Raw genomic sequence first — 23301 nt, 5'->3', positions numbered from 1 at the left:
CAATAAGCATTAAACACTCTTAAAACCCTGAGCCTCACTGACTGAATTCAGGCTGCCCTTATATTCCCCAGCAGGCCTGATTCCTAGTCATGGACTTCCATCACATGACACCTGGACTGAGAGGTAAACTAGTCATATTGAGGTTGAACCCAACACTCGCTTAAAGGCTCGGCTCACTTTGTGACACACAAAAGGGCAAAGATAAGGACAGCAAAGACACAAAATGCAGATTCTGTCACTGTGGATTGTGGTGGTGCCTAAAACTGGAGCTTAGATGTTTAAGTCTGAGCGATGGGTACCTAAATATATTTCTGGATCCAGCCTGAGTGCCCGAGCCATTCAATTCACTTATATTTATTAAAACCACATATATGGTCAAAATAATCATCATGTAAAGTCCTATGGGTCACACTATAGATTTCAAACTATTATACAGATTGGCTTTATACTCCACTTGGTGTTGAATCTAAGCCCTGTCTTGACTAGTGACATTGTTCCCATAGTAGTAATGTACTTCAAAGGGGGGTGGGAGGAAGGGACAGCTAAGAAAAAAGAAAAAAATAGTATAAATAGGATCCTTCATGATGTGAGGGGAGTCAAAGCATTTTATTGGCATTTATTTGGGATGACCTGCATAACCCACCCATGATCCAACCACTTATGAGTAATGTGGTCACCCCAAACACATTGAAGTAAAAACTTTATAGCACCTTACACCTGCATTCATTCACTCACTCTCTGTCTCATTGGTATAAGAACACATTCCCTATTTTAATAGCAAGAGTTAAAATCATCTGTTTAGATTTTCAACTAGAACAATATCCATTAGTATTTCTATTGCTGAATCTAGTTGGCTGCAAAGACTACACTACCTTTTTTAAAGAGACACTCACTGCTTATTGAGACATTTAATTTAGAACCAAACTTCTGTGGGAGGAGGTATGATCTAGTATTAGATCACACTTCACAGGTTCTATACCCAGTTCTGCCACTGACTCTATGCATGACCTTGGGCTAATCACACAGGGATAACTTTTCAGAAGGGCAAGAGTAATTTGCACCTGCAAAATGTGTGCCAACATTTTTATATCCACAGCTGAACTGTGAATGCAAATCTAAGTACTTGTACTCCCAGCTATCAAGCTGTGAGGGAAAACTGGGTAGTTAGTGATGAAAATATTCACATTTGTGCTCACTATTAATTTTGTGCTTGCAAAATGTGGGTTCAAATTGTCCCTCTGCCTCAAAAACAAGGACACTTGGCCTCAACTCTTCTAAAAATATACCCCTACTTCTCTCTCGCTCTGTTTTCCCCATAAGTAAAATGGGGCTAATACATTGTAATACACTTTGAGATCTTTGGGTAGAATGTGCTTTGTATAAGTGTAAATTGTACATTATACAATACTCTCTGTATTTCTCTTCTTCAGATTTTCTTCATTATTGGGGACATTTGCATGAAAACAGTAACCTTGTTTCTTAAAAGTTCATTTGTTTTTGTTTTGTATTCTTGAATTGAAGTCAGAGTCCTTTATTTGTGACAGCATAGTAATTGCCACAGCACCCATTCATAATGCTATAAAGAGACGGTACTGATGACTTTTCAGCCGAGTGTTGATGAGGAGGAAGGTACAGGAAGGTCCATTAACAGTACAGACACCAAAGTCAGAGCTTCATATTTGACCTTCTTCCTATCCTGCCCCTTTACTGAAATTCCAAGATCCAACCCACCCCTATGTCATTGCCATGGAGCCTGATCCCTTGTCCGTACCTAATCCAGATCTGAATTCAAAGGCTATCTCTTTGGCTTGCCTCTTCCTAACAGTACTAATTTCCAGTACAGTGCACTGGCTGTAAGTACAATATATAAAGAATATTTTTGTTCCACTGTCCAAGACATTAAGTTGATCCCCCATCTCTTAACCTGTCTCATCCCAGCTCAGCCACATTTCTATTCCCTGCCCCTTTGCTATGATGGAGGACTTGCCTACTGGTCATCCAGCCCTTTCCTAAAGCCTGTGGTCCTTGAATGGGTTCCTGTTGTACAAAGTCTTCTGGGAAGCTTCTTCTTGTAGCCTTCATGTTGGGATCAATTTCTGGTGAGCAAGGGTGTTCTAGGTCTAGCTATCCCCTATCCCACTTCCCACACCCAACGGATGGATTTTCAGAGGAGAGAGCTCTTCTATTTGGGCAGCTTCTTACTGCAGCAAAACTCCCCCGCTCCCCGAGTCAGTGCATATCTGCTAACACTTCAGTTGGTCTTCCATTCAGCCTATGGTTGAAGCTGTCTCTGAAAAACGTAAGGGTAAGATTGTGCCTGACTTTGCATAAATGCACCTGGTTGGGGAGAGAGCCCAAGGACCCTTCCCTTCACTCTCATGTCTCTGCAGAGGAGCCACTCACAGTCCTGGTCCTTGCTTCCCCAGGTAGTCTAGTACTGGCAGAGGCATTAGATTCTGTAAAGGAGATAGAAGGGGCGGGACAAATGTGGGACCAAGGTTCCACCTCTCCAGCAGAGCACCAGCCAGAAGAGGTAGGCTGTGCTTTGTAACAGGGGCTAGCAGCAGGCGCGACTCTCAAAGGCATTGTGCCTGCCTAAACTGCTACTGGGACAGTAGGCCTCCACATCCTTAGCAGCCACACCACTATGGCATTGTGTCTTAAATCCACAGTCAGTTCTAAGTGATTTGCTTGGGAGGATTGGCAGGGAGGCAGGGGGCGGAGAGGATTAAGGTCCAACTTCTTCACTTGATGCAAATGCCAGTCCCCTTGAGTGTTAATTAAACCTTCCTCTGCACAGACATACTTTGCTTAAGAAACATTTACCTTTCCTTTTTTTATAACCTTAAGAAAATTTGGGAGGAATGCAAATTGTTTTGTTTTCCATCTTCCTGTGACGGCAGCAATTTATTTATAGCCAGAAACCAGAGGACAGTTCTCACGTGGCTGCTGAAAATTAAAACAGCATGTGGGGTTTGGTTTTGTTTTGCTTTTATGCCGTTGCAGTTCCAATCTCTCTCTGCGTTCCCTAAATCCTTGTTATTGTAACCAGAGCCACATTTCACATTGCTACAATTCCGGGGTTATGTAAATTCTCAGGGCTTTAAAGGAAAGGGCCTGCACACTCTGTGCAGGGCCATGGGGAAGTTGACACAAACAGTTATGGCTGACATATAGGGATGGGCAAAGGTATTCAGATAAACTAAGAACAGACAGGAAATTTAGGTCAAAACTCCAGAGTGAACCTGAACTGAATCTCTTTTTGAAAGGCACAAAAGTTGCATGTACTTTATCATCCCAGCATTTTCATTTTTGCGCATCTCTGTATAGCAAGGGAACCTTTGGTTAGATGTTTTAGAAACTCTTCATTCGGTCTCTATCAGTTTCTACTGGTCTGTACTGGTTTCTACTGGAGGAGCAGTAATCACAAGAACCAATAGACTTTTTATATACGAGCATCATTTTTACAGTCATCATGAAATACATACAGTACATTGAATATATTTACAGTCATCATGAAGACCTTTATTTTATATTAAATGAAAATCAAAACAAGAACAAAATCTTAATGAAAGAGCAAGAGAGAGAGCACAGTGTGTGTGTCTCCTCTGCAGCAGGCTGCATCTCAACACAAGGGCAGCTGCATTTACAGCGAGTATGGGGAGGGTATCGTCTCCTTTTAAAGGTGCAGTACATACCACTCATCTGTGTGCTCCTGAGTAACAAAGTTGCAATCCTGAGTCTATCTGTGAATTTCCATATGGCCAGGGGCAAGTCAATGCATGTCTCCGACTCCATTTCACTAAAATACAGATAATAACACCTGCCTCAGAGGAATGCCCGGAGGCTTGGCAGAAGCTCATCTCAGACCTCAATGTTTGGAAAACTCCGCTAAATATAAAAGATTTTATATTTTATATAAATATAAAACCCACCTTTCTGTCCCTGCCCCCACTCCAACTCTGAACCATGTTGAACTTGTTGTCCAGAGGGGCCCAAACCGAACACTCCAGACTTGTGTGATTTTCTTCGTAAGGCATAGTGCCTCCTGATTGCTGAAGGATAGTAATGAGAGCAGTGGGAATTGCTACATCTTTAAAAAGGTCTGGCCAGGGCCTCCCAGCACTCTCCTGCCAACACTTGCCAATGCGCAGGAAGTGAGGGGACTGACTTGCCACCTCTAGGGCCATTCAGTGTTCCACACAGCCCTAGCCAAAAGTATGGCTGCCATCAGGGGACAGGGCTTCCTGTATCCTCTCCCCATCTAATGCATATACAAAAAGCCACTCAAGATAATTTCCCTAACATAGTCAACAAAGAAGCAGTGCATTTAAAAGTGTGATGTACTACAGAGCCCCACAGTCACACTCAGTGATCAGCTGGGTCACTGCTGAACCTCTGCTTAGGACTTTCAAACAGTTTTCTGGTGTTTATTAAACGGCCAGTATGATGGGAGGAGAGCTCTTATTAAAGGACAAAGGTTCCTATTCAGCTGATAGCCAGTCCTGGGGCACAGATGATGGTAGCTGCTATTGTTATGAAAAAACAGCAATTTAAAAAAATAAAATCTAATGACCTACTTCAAGACTTGCTGTTAAACAAGATCCCTGCATGACTCCAGAGGTTATATCAGTTTTTCATGTGTAATTGCTTATTCAACGAGAACCAAGACCTGCTGCAGTCTAGTTCTGGCTCTGATCTTGACTATCTGGCAAGTGACTTTAGGCAAGTGACTGAATCTCTCTGTGCCTCCCACAACTCCATTTGAAGTGAATTGGAGGTATGGGTGCTTTCCACTAGTCTAGGAAAGCCTCTTGAACCAACTATTTTCAGATGACTGGTTGCACATCAACTAGAACTCAAAAACACCATAGGACATGATGGTTCAATTCCAAATATGCCTCCTACCATCCTCTTCTGCAGATTTCAGTCTCTTATTTGAAATTGTCAGGAAAGGGTTCAGAGTTTAGATGTGTGTAGACATCTAAATCATCAACACCACTTCCTGCTTCATGCTGAGTTTTTAATCACAGGTCTCCCATCCAAGCACTGACCACGTTGCTTAGCTTATAGAATTTAATAAGCAAGCAACTGGGAGTTGTTGGCTTCAGCAGCAGCCTAGCCCTCACCTGCAGCACATTAGTTTCCATATCGAAGTTTACAAATATCTTGTACAGCTGCATACGCCATGGTGGATGTTGCTTGGTTCAGCATAGCCAGCCAGGCAAATGCAGGCAAAGAGGCTGCTTTCAGACCTGTGACACAGTCGGCCCACAAGAGACCTTTTGCAGCTCCCTGGTACAGTTCAAGTGAGCCAGAATCACAAAATGTTGATATTTTCACGCAGAACAGACTGTACAACAGAGAAGCCTGAAGAAACGGGCCTATAGGGAAATCTCCCCACAGATATCAGACATTTATGATGAGTTTGAAATTTAAAGGCCTGTGCTGGCCCAGCAGTTGAATGTGGCAGAGCTCTGCTTAGGCTCGGGTTAGATGGCCAGTCCCACACTACAACGGCAGCACCCTCAGCTGCTGGGTAAGAAGGGATGGGCAGAACAAGAGGCTGTGGTTGGGAAGGTGAAGGCTATGTAGAAAGGGAAGTGGAAGCAGTGTTCCAGCAGGGTTATGAAGAGCCCTTTTCTGAAAAATTTCCTCTAGTAATTCAGTATAGCAGCATCTCCTGAGCTGCTACTTTTTCTCCCTGGTGCCATCACCTACATCCACAAAACTCAAGCAGGACAATGACAACTTCTGGTATAGGCATGATGAAAATGACCCAAACTAAGGAGAGGTGAGAGTGTACCTCTGAGGATGGGGGAAAGTCTGCCAAAAGATCACTGGTAGTAACAGATATGCAGAAACTAAAATAATGCAATGACTAATACATGCTTGTGTGATGAATATTTAAAAGCGAGTCCTCTCTTTTAAGGAACATGCACACAGACTGAGGAACAAACTCCTCAAGTCCTGGTACTGCTGACTAGAACCAGTACTGCATTCTCTGTTACCCTGAAGTTCCCAGGGATGCTGTTCAGAAGCAGTGTTGCGCTTACCTACCTGAAGTCCCAGAACTACCAGCCCAATCTAGCATTGCATCTGTATGACATTCAGTGGCTTTAAAAAACTTTTCTAGGCGCTACAGAGCTGTGAGTTGCTTCTTATGAACCCTGAACCTGGAAGAGGGTGGTAAGAATTGTGCTAGACTATGTACAACAAATGTAGAAACCTGGCCAGGCTTGTGGTCCTTTGGGTCATTCAGTTTAAATATAAAAGTTGGAAAACATGGCTTCCACATTCATGCTGTGTGAGCTGATCCATTAACAAGAAACAACCAGTTTGGGAGCACTGAACCAAATCCTCGTGGAAGTGTCCATTATTAACTAAAGGACATCGGCAGTTAATGGCAATATAGATTTTGCAGTGATCATTCAGCAGAAGCAAGATTCAGGATAACATGACTTCAGTGGAAGTTGAGAGCACTCATCCTCCCTTAGGAGGTACAGCACCTCACAGGACCTGGTTCTAAGTTTCCAAACCCATGCTAGTTTGTTTGTGGTTTAAGTTTATTTTTATTTTTTGTCTAAAAAAATACATTAACTGATTCAAGTGCAAAAGAAAGTCCCAAGGCCCCTTGATATGTCAGTCAATAGTGGTTGAATTCTATTGGCCAATTGCACCATAGGAATCTGGAAGTCCTCCTAACACTGTTGGCCCTGGTACTGAAGTGCCCAGAAACAACTATTCCTGGTGCTGTTTTATCAGAGTTTAGGGACATACTTCCCAATAGGCCAGTTAGGTCAAAGCTCAGGGCAACATCCAAGAGTGAAAAGAAAGAGAAACAAAAGGAGATACACAGGATTTTTCACAACCTGTTTCTATTTTGATTTGCCTTGGTCACGTGTCACTGTGGCCTACTGGGAGCTCTCTAATCATTTGGACTTTGTGTCCAATGCATTCTGCTGTTTACTTAGAGTACTTTCCCTTTGATTAATGTAACACCAGTACTTTGGGCTAGCCACAGGGAGTGGGGGCAAGTTAACTTCCTGCTGTCACATGAAGCAGGCAAGGATACAACATTTTCAGTCTTACCCCAGTACAATTGACAGGCATGGACTAACCATCTCTTTTTTGAGTCAGTGCATTGTACAGAGCTGGATTATCATGTCCCTGCTCCATAACATTCTGGACAGACATTAGAGACCATATTTCAGCCCAGCTTTGTGTAAGCCTCCATTTTTGAACATGAAAATAATGGCAGGTGCAGCAAATCTCACTTAGTTGTCTAAGTCCTTGATTGTTCTTGCAAATCAAAGGCTAAAGGACCTGAAATATAGCAGAGATTACTGTGCTGCCATTTGCGCCTGCAAAAATGGAGCCCAATGATTGAAAACTTAGCTCCGAGACTCAAGGTGCTACACTCTCCACATGTGCGTTTTATGAAAGGCGCAAGGATGTTATGTGGAAGCGATAACATTTCATAATACCTGTTTTCATTTAGTTCTTTTTCAGACAAGTAGAAGCTTGGTCTGAATAAGGGCTGAGTAAAATCAAAGTAAGGGCCTCTGGAAATGGCCCATTGGGTGTGAGTATTAACATTGCCTTTGTGATTAATACAGGAGATGGTGAAGTGAATTGTTCCTTATAAATTTTTACCTCCATTTAAAGCAAAAAATGTGTCATGCAGAGCAGTTGGACATTTAGACCTGAACATGTTTCCCTCAGAAAATGCATAAAGCTATTCTAGATAGGCCCAGGCACAGCTGGAAAACTATTCCTGGGTTCCCTGAGAAAAAATTCACCTACTCAGAAAGTGCATCTGCTCTTCTCCCCAAAGCCTAACAGTGCTGAGTGCTAGAGACTCTGCTACACTCACATAGGCTAGCTGTCTGACTCCTGCTGACGATGAAAGGTTAAGGTCAAGCTTTGTACTTCTGTCACCGGCAACATAGGTCAGGACCTCTGCACCAAAGCCACAGGGATTCACTCATCGGGACATCTGACCCGCAGGGCAGTAAAAATATGGAAAGAAGCAATGAGGACATGTTCATATCTCAGTAGGGCACAGCTGGAGAACAGTCTGTTTTGGCAGGGCCCTGATGTTATTATAACTTCCTCCCTGTATAATAGTGTCAAAGGAGGCTGACAGATCAGAAAATAGGCAAGAACCACAACTGATTGTCTCACCATGCATTCAGCTGCTGGCATCACAGTTTAATTGGTTCCCGCTGTATACGTGGCTTTGAAAGTAGCAAAGGACTAAAGTCTCCTTATGTTTGGTTAAGATGTTGCTTTCTTTAATCTGATGTGCAGACAACAAAGGAGTCTCCTGCATGGAGGGGGTCAAGATTCTGCTGAGGTGGATTAAAGCAGGGGACTCACATCCTAGGCATCCAGACAACACGGCCAGCAGTGAGTCAGTGAGAAATCAAGACCCCATTTGCACTAACATACTGCCCTGTTGCTGAGAATGTTCATCAATGGAACTAAATCTTAAATCATCCTCTCTACGGAGGTGTCAACAATTGTTTTGTCCTGTTTACTCTAGGAAATAAACCAATTTCAGCCAATTGGGGCAGATCCATTACTGACAATCATTGTCAACAGTGGACCAGTTTCCTAGTATAGACAAGAATCTATCTAAGGGGCATAGGGGGAGTAGAGAGGAAAGGTAAAAAATCAGCAGGGGAAAAGGAATGGAAGGTAACATGCATTGAAAGTGATGAACATGGAATCCCAGTGAAGGGGAGCTAGATGGGGGGGATGTCTTGGGGGGACAGTGTGATTCTGGTGGATCTATGCCATATTTACTCATAATGTGTATCTGCCAGCTGGTAGGCTAAGAACAGTACTGCCAGGAAGTTTCCATTATAATCTCCTATTTCAGTTGTTCATAACTTTGGCAACCAAAACACACCTCGCTACTCCCTACTTAAAGTAACTTGAAAAATATAGTTCTCTAAACTATATCTTCTTTCTTTATCCTCCCTCAACCTCAGGTGTACAGGGCAGCCATAAGTTTCTGCCATTTATTTCAGTTAAGTTGGTCTGCTCAGGTTTCTGAGTGTCATGTTGATAGATTTGGCTTCTTTCCCTATTGTTCTGCATAATGTTTCTCTAGGTTGCCCTCTTTTTCTCTTTCCAGGTGGTGTCCAAATTATCACTCACTGTGGAAGTTGTGTTGGTGGCATCCTTAAAGTGTGTCCTAAATATGTCCATCGTTGTCTTCTTACCATATTTGATGCTTTAGATTGGTTTGTTCTACTTAGAATTTCTAATGTTGCAAGAAACCCTCTCCAATAGACTTCGAAGAACTTCTGCGGACATTTATTTTGGAGTGAGTTGATCTGCTTATCAATTTATGTTCTAGACTTTGAGACTTTGCTTCATATAGGAGAACAGATATGATGCCAGTGTTAAAAAAATTGTATTTTTGTGTCAGTGCCCATCATGCTCCTTTTTCTAATCTTGACAAGTTTATGAAAGTAGTTTGCTGCTTTTGATATTTGTTGCCTGACATCAAGCAGGGTGCCACCAATATTGCACATCTCAATCTCTAGATAGTGAAAATGACTTATTTCTTCTAGCATTTCTTTGTCCACTCTCATGGTTCATTTTTGGGACACTGATATATTGATGATGAACAACCAACTTGTTTTGCTGTATTTGCCAAAAGCTAGGTCTTTTCTTCCAGGTTTCCTGGAAACACATCTTCAGTCCAGGTCTTAAAAATTAAATGGTATCAGTGTAGCTTGACTCAAAGAGGCTGGACATTTTCCCACAAGTCTCTGTGTAAATTTTAACCTGTCAGGACTTCATAGCTCATACATTCAGTCAAACAGCTAAAAGCTTCCCCCCCCCCCCAAACAAACAACAAAAAAGATCTAGGTTTGTTAGCTGTCATGAATCAACAGAAACACACGCTAAAAACGCTCCTTTGTTTACAGTCAACTTTTTAAAAAATCCACCAAGGACAGAGAATTGACAGGAGCTTCTGGGGCTCAAAGCTCAGCTTGACACTAAGTTCAAATAAAAGCTGAACTGGGCAGGAACATGCGTCGCCAGCGTTTGAGTCATCTTGGGACTCAGTTAAGAGAAAAATTCTTCTTAAACAAAAACAAATGTGAACTTCAAAGCTTGTGACAAGAAATGTCGACTTTAGAGATTATTGCTTTGAGGCCAACAAATCCAGAAAGTAAGCAAGCTTTTGCTATTTAGGGAAAGAGTTCATTCCCTTTTGGTGGCAATGTGTGATGGACCCTAGAAAGTTTATCTAAAGCTTTTCCCAGCCGCTTGAGGTTACCTCTCTTTCCCCCTCTCTACTCCTTCCAGTCAAGTCGTAGCCGCTATTCCTTGCCTGACCCCCAGCTCCAATTTCCATAATGTCCTCTGACCCCAGACCTGATTCCCTCTTCCTACCTTAAACAAGACTCTCCGTTCCCCTTTCTGTGACTCCAGGGAAACCCCTACCTTTGATTGCAACTCATCAAAAGGGTCTCAAATCTCACTTTCTCTCTGTAAGGCTCTGAGTAGCTTCTCTATTCAAATCCCACAGACTTCTGGATTTCTCTGGGTCAGATGCACTGCCCCACCTCCCTCCAGCACTTCAAAACTCATGAGATCAGAAGGCAATACCTGACGCAGCAGAGATCACCACACATGCCAGGACCTCAGTGATTAGATACCAAGGTGACAGGCACTTTGCATATTAGAGGGACTCTAACATGGACCACAAAGCAAACACTACATGGGAGTTACAGATTCTACCGGAAAAACTGTTGTGAGAAGCTATTAAATGACCATTCAAGAGATCAATATGTGAGAGAAGGACTGACATCCAAAAGCTCTCAAGATTTCTCTAAGCTTGGACACTGACTCACTGGACCCAATTCTTCTATTACTTATATTGCTGTAAATCAGGAGTAACTCCATTGACTTCAGTGGGGTTACACCAGTCTAAAACTGGTGTAAAAAGAATCAAACTCACTTTGTAGGTTTGGCATTGTCACTTAAGCCAGCATGTACAAAAGTGGCTTGTAATTTTTGGTGTCGCAGTTTGTGTGCCTAAGTGTCTTAAATTGGAGCCCAAAAATTGAGAGACCCAAAATTTGGTCCTCAATTTCTCTGGGCCAAATTCTGCTGCTATTTGAACTTTACAATAGAAATGTGAAGTAAATTCACTGAATTCTCTGGGGTTACTAAAGATTTTCACTAGTGTAAAGGTGAGCAGGTCTGTGTCTCAGTTCACCCATTTTTTCAACTGGAGACAACAGGTCAGATCTTCAGCTGGTGTAAACTGGAACTCAATTGCCGCTATGGCAATTTACACCAGCTAATGTTCTGATCCAATCATATTAACCTACTGAGCTTTCAGGAGCATTGTGAGACACAGTTAATGTCTGTACAGCACTTAGAGGTTGATGACCCTGATCCTGATATCACTTACACCAGTGTAAATCAGGAGTAATTCTGTTGAAGTCAATAGAGTTACAGTGGTATAAAACTGATGTATATGAAAAAAGAATCAGGTCCGATACATGTTATTACAATGAGTACTACCGCGACCAACCTACTGGAATGGCAGCACATCAAAGGAGCCACATTTTTGGGAAGGAGAGTGGAGAGAGGAAAAAACCTAAAGAGATACCACTGTCCATTTGTAGTTGGATAAAAAACATGAAAACAAACATATGAATTGTTTCATTTGATTAAAAACAGAGCAGTCAGTTTTTGTTTGGTTTAGGAACATGCTGCTTTTGCCTTGGTGGGTCAGATCTCCATAGGACTGGCCTGAGTTTGAAAATTCACACTAATTAAAGAGCTGAGAGCCAAATCTCCCACACATCTTCTCCCTTAGTGTCAGGAAATGGGGTCCTCCCATTTCTCAACAATTAGGACATGTGGCTGCCCTAAAATGGCTTGATATGCTCTTAAGATTCCACAAAAGCCCCTGGGAATCTTCCAATGGCCGTGGGAGAAGGATCAGAAACAGAAATGCTCCATCTGGAGGATGACTACATGAGACTGCTAAACTCTAGCAGGATGTCACGCTCTGCCTGAAGAAAAAGAGTGGATTAGAAAGTTTACAGTCAGTGTTCCTTGACTACAGGTCCAGTCTTGCTGGAAAGATTTTCCACTGATTTCAGTGAAAGCAGGATCATATCCCAGAGATACAGAAAACTCAGCTAAGGTAAACTGCAGGTATAGCACCAGCAAGCAAAAAATTACAGAGAAACAAGATGTCAAAAGGTTAAACTGCTTACTCAGCTTTGTAAGATCACGTGCTTGGATTTATGGCACACAATGAAGATATTTTAAAACTTCAGGGTCACACAGTGATTGGCATGAAGATTTTAATCGAGAAATTGTCCTGCTGCACCCTGAAGCCAGAATCCAACAAAGAAACCAACACTCTCCTTTTAGTACAGCATTTGTTTTCTACTGCCTTCCAAAATTCTCTCGCCATTTTAGGGTTAGTGTCTATCAATGAAGCAACCAAGTGCAGGCTCTCTCTGTTGAAGTAATCTGATCCATATTGGAGATCACATTTATATACAGCTCACCCACTCATTCTGGGGCACCATACTTGTCTCCTATAATGTCCATGGCTCCCCTTCCCATTTCCCCCCAGCAGCTGTCTATGTAGCACTGCCTCCCTGGGGACCATTATGGATGATCTCTTTTCCCTCTAGCCTCTTCCAAGCCTTCAAACATCTACAGGGAGAGTTGCTCCCAGGCTAGCTGCTCAGGTGGGGGTGTATGGAAAGCAAGGAGACATGATCAGCTCTTCCTCACTAGCTCCTGCATGTGAAGTTCTCTCCTCCATCCCCTGCCAGCTCCAGCAGCCCACTATGGTACAGAAATGCTTCAGTGCCAGCCTGAGTGACTGCTGAGCCACCTGAAATTGTCTGTCTAGTCATTGTTACCCTCATTAATTGTGTCAGTGTTTACAGAAAACATTTTCAGCTCCTAACAACTTGTAAAACCCTTTTTAAAGGGTTTTTCTTCGTGTTGCCAGACAGCCAGTGCAATTAGGCTGTTGTGAAGAAATGCTTCTTGGAAAAGCAGCTGCCTAGTTACTGGAAATAAAACCCAATGAAAAATAAATAGGGAAGGTTGAATGCTGCTGTGCTATGCCAGCATACCCAGAGCTAATACCTTAGAAGTCACTAGATTTAACTCCAGATTTATACCAGGGTAAATGACAGCAGGATTTGGCCCTCAGCATGCGCACAATCGTGTTCTTTTTCAGTACAATTTAATTTCCTTCAGCTCAGGCAAGCTTGTATTGCATGGCATGGCATAGCTCAGTTGGATTAGCCCTTGAACATCTGTCCATTGAAACAGGGCCCCATTTCATTAGCTGGTGGAGGCATTACACCACCCACTCAAGCACAGAGGGAGATTCCTGCAGCTATTCTATATACAGAAACTTGGATCTACCTGATTTAGCTTAAAAGAGCCAAAAGACATTTTTTTTCAGCTTCTCCTCATCCAATTCTGTCCTCCTCCTCCCCCGCCCCTCCAAAAAAGAAGAAACGTATTTGCAGACTTATTGCATTACAGAAACAGCAGCCCAGTTAGCACTGACTTGAAACAGCCTTTTTTGTGGTTACTTGTTTGTTGAAGCCAATTTCTGACATCGCTGACATGGTACAATTCACACCACTTCTGCTACTCATCCCAACTCATTAAACAGCATTGCCTTTCCTTACAACACCTGCACTGATCAAACTCCCTCTCAGCTGGAAAGGAGTTTGTCTTTTTCAAATCTCTTGTAATGAGGTCAGTGTCACCAAACATATATGTACCAAACTCTCCTGTCTGTCTGGGCAAGGAAACCTAAAACCCTTTATTCACTTCAAAGCATCATGGGTCTGGTTAGAAAGAAGACATAATCTAAGCAGAGGAGATCACATTGAACAACTCAGTCTGGAGTTGGCAGCGTCCAGGTCTGTTCAGAACAGCTATTCATGCCGCAGATGGAGAATTTTGTGAGTGAATCTGTGTATATACAGAGGTAGCTAATTTAATTACACTAACAACAGTAAGTACAGCATGTTCTTCCATTTTCATAAAAGATAAGTACATAAAATCTTTGTCCTATAATGAATATGCCTTTTTTTAATGGAGAGGACTTCACAAATTGCTTGAGAATCCTTTGGGTTATAAAGCTAGAAAAAAACTGTTTTCATTGGGATTCAGAATGCTGGTCTATGCTGTCAATCCCTTCATCTGTTATCCCTTGGGACACACCTGCTTCCTCTCCTTTCTATAGTGAGTCTTTCCTTGCTGCAGTAGCTGCCTTCCTCAGGGATGCCCCCAAAAAGGGCACAGTTAGTTTTCTGACTAGAGAGTTCTCAATTCCTTCCTTCTATATAATTACCAAACTCCCCCAGAGAGCCAACAGCACAAGGTTATATAGCACTGAGGTGCTTAGTATTCAGGACTTCATTCATGTTAGCTAATAAGCATTTAAGTATCTGCTCTCCTGAGAAGCCCGACAAACAGGATTGGACAGAACTTCTCCGTCCACTGCCACAGAGCCAGGAAGCTGCTTTGCTTCTCACACTGGAAGAGGAATCTCTCACTGCTGAGTGTTAGGAATGAAAGGGTTAAAAATAAATTACATAGTGTGAAAAATCTGAAGAAAGTTGTATCTTGCCTGGGAGTTTATTTGGGGTTTAACTGTCCTGCTACCAGAACATTTCAATCCCCAATTCATTTGGTAGCTTTCCAAAAATATCTCTCTCACATGCGCACACACACACACGCAGCGTGAATGCTGTCAGCCCGTGTGTACACTTGAGAGAAACAAACAGCCAAACCTGAATCATCCAAGCTCTCAAACTGTCTCCAGATTGTTTTAGAAAAGAAAGGAAAGCAGAGCTTGCCTGAGCTGTTTTCATAAAGAAATTAGAAGAGGTGCTGCAGCAGCCGCACTTACATTGTAGCCCCCATGTCTCTGCGCAGTTCCCCCCTTTCTGCAGTCCTATAATCCACACAGAGCAGTGCTTGTCCTTCTCCTTTAGCTCTCTGCACAGTACTGTACTCGGCTTGGAACTGCTGCTGTTTTCACTTTCAGACCAGCCTCCCTCTCCGAAGCCTCTGACGTCAGGCAGCCTCTAAGAGATATTTATGGCATGAATGGTTTAAAGTTTCTCTAGGTAGAGTTTGGATTGCAGTTCTTCGGGATTTCTAGTTTTCACACTTAGATGGAAAACCTCCCAAAGGGGAGGGTGGGAGTCTGGGAGGGGTATAGATGTGAGGGGAGGTGGAACAGTAGGAGGCAGACAATGAAGGCAACTGTTTCAGACTCTGGCAAAAGAAAACTCTTGCTCCTTTCTGCCTTCTGTAAATACATCCAGGTCCAGGAGGCAAAAATCTTCCATACAGGGCCCCATTTGCAATAGTGGTTTTTCTGAGGATGCCTCAATTGCAGTATGCAATCCACAGATGCTATTCATATTGGGCCTGTTGCATTTGGCAAAGAGGGCTTCTTTCGCATACCACACCCTATGCCACTGGACTATCCCTCTACTGCTTCACGCCTGTGACAGGATTTAAGTTAGGGATGAATGAATCAGTCCTTCCCAAGCTTCTCCCAGACTGTTCCTTTTGCCTTTCCCACAACCTCTTCCAACTGCCTGCCCCTTATGTCTGGAAAAGCCTCCTCATGAACGTATGCCCAGCTCACGCGCCGTCTTCCTTCAGAATACGGCTGAAACCCCCCATCCCACAGAACATTCTAGTGCAAGTGGCAATCCCTCACTCTGTGTTTGCTCTGTATTGTATTCTACCTAGTGAGAGCTCTCTCTTTGAAGCAGGGACCTGGTATTTCTTCAGCACAGCTCATATATCGCACAGTGTGGCACAGTTTACCTGCTGTGCAGGGTATATACTTACGAGGCTATATAAAGAAGCAAAAGAATTAGAACCAATCCGCTCTTAAGAAGAAGCATTAATATACAATTGGACTTGAAGAGCTAAATTTACTCCCGATGTAATCCTATTGAGGTAAATGGAGTTACATCAAGGATGAATTTGGCCCCAGAACCTTAAAGCACTATATAGACATTAACTAATTAATCCTCAGATCTGTGCTGTGAGGTCAGTAAGTATCATTAGCTCTGTTGTACAGATGAGGAAACTGAGGCCCAAATTTGTCCAAACCCACTAAGTGTGCCTGTGTAAGACTCCAGATTGAAAATGAGCTCCCATACCTACTGAGAGGTTCAAAATTTTCAAACTCCCTCTGTGCTTCCTAGTTCCATGTGAGATGAGAAGCATCAACCAACTGTGAAGCAGGTTTTCCTTCCCCATTTCAGACCAGAACAAAACCGGAAGCACTCAGAATCCCAGGACAAAACCTGTCCTTACGGCGTTCACAGGGAGGGAAGTGGTCGTGAGTGTGCCAGGGGGAGTGGCAGGGAGAAGAGAGGATATTCCACTAAAGCAGTGGTGCTCGCTTCTTAAAATAAATGTAGAGCCAGTAAATTTAGAAGTAACAATGCATAGATTATTAACTCAGAAAGAAATATTACAATGAGTTATAGCCTAATCTACCTCAGGCCCCAGATATAGCTATGGGTACAGTATAAAAGCCCAGGTAGATTAGGTTAAATAGATCAGAGGTAAGGGTGCTGTGTCAGAAAGGGTGTAAATACCATACTTACTTCTTATAGTGCTTTTCATCTCAAAGGATCCCAATGTACTTTACGTCTATACAGACCATTGTTCAAACAGCTCACAAATTAGTGCCTGTTATTTTTCCATGCACAGTTATCTGTATGCACATCCCTGCAAATCTTCATGTGTAAACAGCACTTGCTCAGGCAAATCCAAGAGGTTGATGTCTTACTACCAGTTTTGGATGTGCAAGTGCTGTTTGCAGGTGTGAAGCTAGGTTTTTGCCAGTGCAAGTTGCTGAAGATGCAAATTTACAGACTGGTCCTTTGTGCGGGTATATTTCATAATCCCTTATTATCTCTGCTCTGCCACCACCATTAAATGTTGGGCCAGAGCCAAAGCCAATAAGTATCACTTAATTAACTTCAGTGTATTTTCGATCAAGCCCTTTCTGATAATTTCATAATGTGAATTAGCCTAATACACTGAAATGTTACCCTCACAACCAAAGGCCTTGAGAGAAAATCCAGAAGACAAGTGCTAGGCACTAGAAAGGGACTTCTACCACCTGTTTCAGTGAGATTCTGTGAATCCTGCAGGTCCAGCAAAAAGAAAATGCTTTCGGCCAGACAGCTTTTCTCCCCAACACTTTATTGTTTAGGACTAAAGCAGTGGCTCTCAACCTTTCTAGACTACTGTACCCCTTTCAGGAGTCTGATTTGTCTTGCATACCCCCACGTTTCACCTTACTTAAAAACTACCTGCTTACAAAATTAGACATAAAATTACAAAAGTGTCACAGCACACTATTACTGAAAAAAATGCTTACTTTCTCATTGTTACCATATAATTATAAAATCAATTTCAATTGGAATATAAATATTACACTTACATTTCAGTGGATAGTATATAGAGCAGCATAAACACGTCATTGTGTATATGAAATTTTAGTTTGTACTGACTTCACTAGTGCTTTTCTGTGTACCCCCAGGGGTATGTGTACCCCTGGTTGAGAACCACTGGGCTAAAGAACCAAAAAGGTTTTCATATGAATAGAAAGAGCTCAGTTTACACTATACAATCCAGCTCTCTAACAACTGGAACTTCCTCAGAGGCCTCTCTCCCTCTGACCCCCAGAATGTCAGTTTTGTAGGGTTCTCTAGGTTTACTCTAAGTGTCAGTTTGGCTCTTCAGTCCCCAGCCCAGCTGCCTTACTCCAGCTTGTGCATCTGCATGTGAGCTAAGCCTGGAGCTCACTTGCTGCCTCCTGGGAATCAGACAGGGCCTCTGAAGCCTGCAGCACAGCCTCTCTGCAGGGAACTATTGGTTTTACTGCATATTTCAGGGATTCTCTGTCAGCTCTCACAAGCATGAACCTATGAGGAGTCTTGCTTTCCAATGGCCTGCCCTGAACCAATTCACCATGTTAAAAACCAAATGAAAGCTGCTGTTGTGTGCTGGAAATGAGAGAGCTGTGTACAGTGACTCATGCTGTCCCTCAGATTAATTTCTAAGACCACACTAAGGTCCAGTCCGGAGCAGGGGGAAAGATGGAAATCTTGAAAATCAGAAGAAAATGATACATTAATGAGTGCAACCATTTGTACATGATCTTGTGGTGAATATCATTTCCTTTTTTTAAAAGTGATTTTGATGCTGGATGGAAAGACCTAGAGACCAAAATCCTCTGTGTATCCAGAGAAAAGGAAAAGCATTGGCCAGGGCAGTGTCACTAGATGCAGCACACTGCACCACTGATGCACCTCAACTCCATCCTGAAAGGACCACCTCTAGGAGTACGAGTTTGGTCTCTGGGATCCAGTCTATCTTTGCTGAGTTTTCTAGTTATTACGTAGGCACCTACTCATTCAGAACCGGACTGATATGACTCTCAGTTCACATAGGTCGTAAACTTAGAAAGTAAACCCTATCAGATCCTATAAATCTAGGCTGGATTTAACGGGTGTCCTAAAAATAAAAGATTCCAGCTTTCAGACCATTACTATGACCCGTGGCCATCCATTGCACCTCAGAAATAGCTTCTGTCCTATCAAGCTGAGAAGGTGACCCATATTCACTATGGAAAACTGCATGAATGTCTGATGGATTTCCATCCTTATAAAACTCTATATTAAGTGCTTTTATTTAAGGCCATGTTAGTTATCAATTCTATTTTCAGCAGGAAAGTGTACCAAAAAATGTAGATTGAACTTTACATTTAAAATAAATAGCTAGGAGTCTCTTAAAATACTTAAGATGTCAATGAACAGACAAATCTGATTCCTTATGCCAAGTGTGATAAAGTGGAATTGGTATGTAGGTGTCCCATGACAGACACGCACACCCAGGCTGTGGTACCACTTTATTGCCATTGCTGAAGTGTTATGGCAACAGCATCGCAGTAGTGCCTGAATTTGCTGCACTCCACCTCACGGGGAGCCGGGGGGAACAACATGGGAAGAATGGTTGGTTGATCTACATTGTTGCAGATCCACAAGCCCTACCCCCCTTTGCTTTATGCATTGGAGAGTACAATTCCACACGATACAGACCCTGTTTGAGACCTCCCATAGTCTTGTTCCTAATACAATGGAACTGGTGTCCTTTCTACCTGAGGTGGGGGGAGGAAGCAGGAATTTCCCCTTTTTAAAACAGACTTACATTATAACAGTACAACCTACCCAGAAGTGTACTGAGTGCATGAGCTTTTGAGGAAAAATTCATCCCCTCTTCAGAAGGCCAATACAAGGCCCATTGCCAGGAGTAAGTGCTCGCAGCTAGCTTGCTTACCTGCAAGCTTACCTTAACACCGGCGTAGACAGTCTAATGAGTGCAACTGGGCCCAATTTAGCTGCATGATTGGCCCAACCACCCGACTGGCTGAGGGGATCAGCAGACCTGCTCTTAACACCAGCAGCAGGCTACTGGCTGTTGAAAGTGTTTGCCTGGGGTTATGTTAGTTCCTGCTTTGGACCCAGCCCTACTCCTGTCTTCCCTGCCTCTGACTCTTGGTTCAGATTCCTAATTCTGACTCTGGCTTGACCCCTGGCTCTGATTCTGACCCTCAGTTCTGTTTCCTGCTCTGGCTACTAGGCCAGATCACCCATGTCTTAGTCGCTAACACTGATGCATCACTTATACTCTCAAAAATAGAGCTTAAGCGAGGCTTGGCTGGTGCACAGGCCTCAAGCTGGCACTCCGCATGGGGTGAATTTCTCCAATGGTGAATACTCACAAATGATGTCATCCCTTCTGCAGTTTATTTTGCAGACTCTCAGACCATAATGTACAGCAGGTTTTTTTTAAAACTAAACCATAAAAAACCTACCATATATCTAGATATTGCTATTGAAATATTGGCTACTCGGCCTACACAGCAAGTTTCAAAACAAGGCTCACCTCTGCATTGACGTCCTGACAACTCCCCAAGGAGTAAATATAGTCTCTCTTCAACAGCATCATGACTGTAAAAACACTTTTTATTTTCCTTGTAGATAAAGTTGTGCAAATGGGCATGTAAACAGACCACAGCAATTCCATCAGGGGCATGTGTTATGCATTTTAAAGTCTGCCTCAATATGCATACACATGATTGGCTGCAGGGTTTTATTGTGTCAGCCTTTTGGTGCTACAGAACAAGGGGGGAAAAAAAACAAAGGAAATTAAACCACAAAGCCTACTTTCAAATATTATCGGTGCTGCCATAGTGGAGCATCGTTGGCCTCCCTTGTCTGGTATGCTGCCTCCAGCAGTGGTTAAATACCTGGTGATTCAGAGCAAGGAGAATGGAGAACACAATGAACCTGGCAGTTGTGGGATGGAATATTATATAGAGAAAAGGGGGAGGTATTATTTCCCCCCCCCCCGCACCAGTTGATCAGTTTACACCCTGAAGCATGAGGTTTGAGATGCTGGGTTTCTTGCTCTAGCTGGCATAGCTGTGGATGTTATTTCTGTATATAATTCAGTTTGGAAACCTACCAGGTTTCACTCAAATCCGCATAAGTCAGGAAATGCAGAGTTATGGCATATGGTAGTGAGCATGGGGCACTCAAAAGCCAGCACAGAGCTTTCCATTTATTCTCGGAAGCACAAGGTGTTGGCCATGGTTGAATGTATATACTGGAGCCGGAAGATGGAAATTCCAGCTTATGCTAGCTCTGATTGAGCTAAAAATAGAAGTGTCCCATGGTGGTAGGAGCAGCAGGAGGAGCTAGCCATCTTGAGTATGTCTAGTTTCTCAGATGGGATTGTACTCAGGGCAGCTAGCATGTCCCCCTGCTCGTGTTGCTGTGGCTACACTTCTGTTTTTAGCACACTGTCTCTGATTGAACTAGTGCAGCTATGTCTACCTGAGCTACAAATTACACCTCCAGCTCCAGGGTAAACAGAGTCTCCGATGCACCAGGTTCTTTGCTGTTAGCTTTGCAAGCCAGAAGCACAGAAGGCTTCCCCTCCTGCATCTTCAACCACCAAAGTCTGATTCTCCACTGTCCTGCACCTTGTGTCACCATTTATACCTGGGCAAAATGGGTGCAAAAGGATCGGAATGGTAGAGTTTTATACACACTTTGCTCAGGTGTAAATGTCAGCAAAAGGTGAAAGGTAGTGGAGAGACCCATTGACTTTAATGGAGTTATTTCTGATTAACATTGGTATAAGTGAGGCCACAGTCTCTGCCACACCTAGCAAAAGCTGGACTTAGCAGGATGGGGTGGGGGCAATGTCAGGTAACTGGCTACAGCTCCCTGATTGTGAGGCCAATTGTGTACCATCCCCAGCTCTGGTTGACTTTAGGCAGGGGTTCTCAACCTTCATTGCACCATGACCCACTTCTGACAACAAAAATTACTACATGACCCCACTAAGGGGGGGGGGGGACCGCTCAAGCCCTGCTGTCCCAGGTGGTGGAGCCAAAGCCCGAGCCCCATTGTCCTGGGCGGGGAAGCCAAAGTCAAAGCCCAGTGGCTTCAGCCCCAGGCAGGGGGCCTGGAACCTAAGCCCTGCTGCCCAGGGCTGAAGCCCTCGGACTGTGGGGCTCGGGCTTTAGCTTTGGCCCCAGGCCCCAGCAAGTCTAATGCTGGCCCCAGCAACCCCATTAAAATGGGGTTATGACCCACAGTTTGAGAACCGCTTTTAAGAGCAGCCTGAGGAGAGCCAGAGTACAGCACACTCCAGTCATTCCCCCTACACGGCAGGTAGGCGATGTAGCTGTCAGCTCTGTCCCTGCTAGGGAGTTGTGGCTGGACTCTGATTCATTTGCCTCGCTTGAGCAGTGCAAATGGAACCAAGTGACTCAGAGAATCTGGATCCCTGTGTTCCACTACAAATTAAAATTATCCTGCACATATAATATCAGAAATAAACAGCATTTTTGTAATACATCCCAATTCATCCAGTTATTCCCCGAGTTAACTGAGCTTCATGTGATTTTTCCACAGAAAACTAGAGAGTGAATTCAGAGTGGCCAGGGTCCTATGAGAGCTTTGTGGGACACCACCTCTTGGCTTCCATTGAACACAGACTGAATTAAGTGCTCTCAAAGCAAAGATGTTAACCGAGAATGGGCTTAAGAAAAATCATGCAGGAAAACCGGGCAGATGTAGGTGACATTCCAAGTTAGCTATGTTCATTATATGTTACACAATATCAGAGGAGCTAGGGTTGGATGGAGAATTTGAATCCTTTGGACCATATCAGATTTAATTATTCTCAACTGCACAGTGTCTTTTTTTTTTTTTTTTGTCTCTTCTCTTGACTTTCTTCTCGCAAAGGATTTATTTCCAAAAGACTCCAGGAAGCCAACACAGCTTATTAGACTAGCTATTATCCTGAGTCACTTCCTACAATAGTCTAATACAACTTTTAAAACAACCTCGTCTGTGGGCATAGGTCTGAGTATATCAATAGTCAGTGGAGCTGCATCAACATACCTGAAAGGAGTATCTGTTGATAACTAGTTATATTATACACACATAAAAAATCAAGGTTGCAAAGTCAACGATTGAAAAATTAGATCTCAGATTTATAGCTGCCCATGCAAACTTATGTCAGCCTCATTATGATTCAGTTTTATCCAGCACCATGTAGGAAGCCTGTAGCAGACTCAAGCAGAGTCAAGATTAGAAAGCAGCTCTCGGTATCAGGCCAAGGTTTAAATCACAAACCCACCCTTTAGCTCCTTGCCGCCTTTTGCCACGTTTGATATTCATCCTGTGCACTAAATGAGGCAGGACTTCTGTAGAAAAAATGATATGTGATCAACCTGAGACTGTGCCATAATGCAAGGGGGCAGCTTTAAAGTTGTGTGAGCAACTTTAATTCTGGCATTTCTATACTCTTGAGTACTTGGCTTAGCACCCTTAATGTTCTTTTACCATAGTGTTTTGTATGTAATTTGATAGGTTTTTTAAAAAGAAAACAGACCCACTATCAAAATTCTATCCTGTGCAATCAAAAAACCCCACTTATTGGTCATCAGCCCCAGGACCTCTAGATTCACCACACAAACTTTTACCATTTGAGCAAAAGGAGCAATGGCTAGCAATAGGAGGCTGCTATGCTCTATGTGGATCAGCCATTACACAGTGATGTGACAAACCCTTTGGCAATGTGTTTTAGAACTATTTGCTAGACAACATAAGAACATCGGGAATTGGGATTTCTGGGTTC

At 43.1% G+C, this 23301-nt stretch overlaps 2 protein-coding genes across 11 annotated transcripts in view; one reads left to right on the top strand and one right to left on the bottom strand.

Annotated features, from left to right (window-relative positions):
* Positions 1 to 15315, bottom strand: part of DAAM2 (dishevelled associated activator of morphogenesis 2) — a 243033-nt gene extending 227718 nt beyond the window's left edge. For 2 of the 7 annotated variants that reach the window (XM_065589271.1, XM_065589270.1), the window contains exon 1: positions 14948 to 15230. The gene's annotated coding sequence lies outside the window, so the exon portion shown is untranslated. Of the gene's footprint in view, positions 1 to 14947 lie in introns of all 7 variants that reach the window. The other 5 variants (XM_005289498.5, XM_005289501.5, XR_010599842.1 and 2 more) reach the window with 4 other exon arrangements.
* The window catches only part of KIF6 (kinesin family member 6), a 378942-nt gene that overhangs the window by 35274 nt on the left and 320367 nt on the right, over positions 1 to 23301 (top strand). The window lies entirely within an intron of this gene.

This window comes from Chrysemys picta, chromosome 3 (genome assembly GCF_011386835.1).
Source record: "Chrysemys picta bellii isolate R12L10 chromosome 3, ASM1138683v2, whole genome shotgun sequence".
Taxonomy (NCBI): domain Eukaryota; kingdom Metazoa; phylum Chordata; order Testudines; family Emydidae; genus Chrysemys; species Chrysemys picta.
The sequence above is the reverse complement of the archived record's forward strand: the minus strand, read 5'-3'. Positions and strand labels throughout refer to the sequence as shown.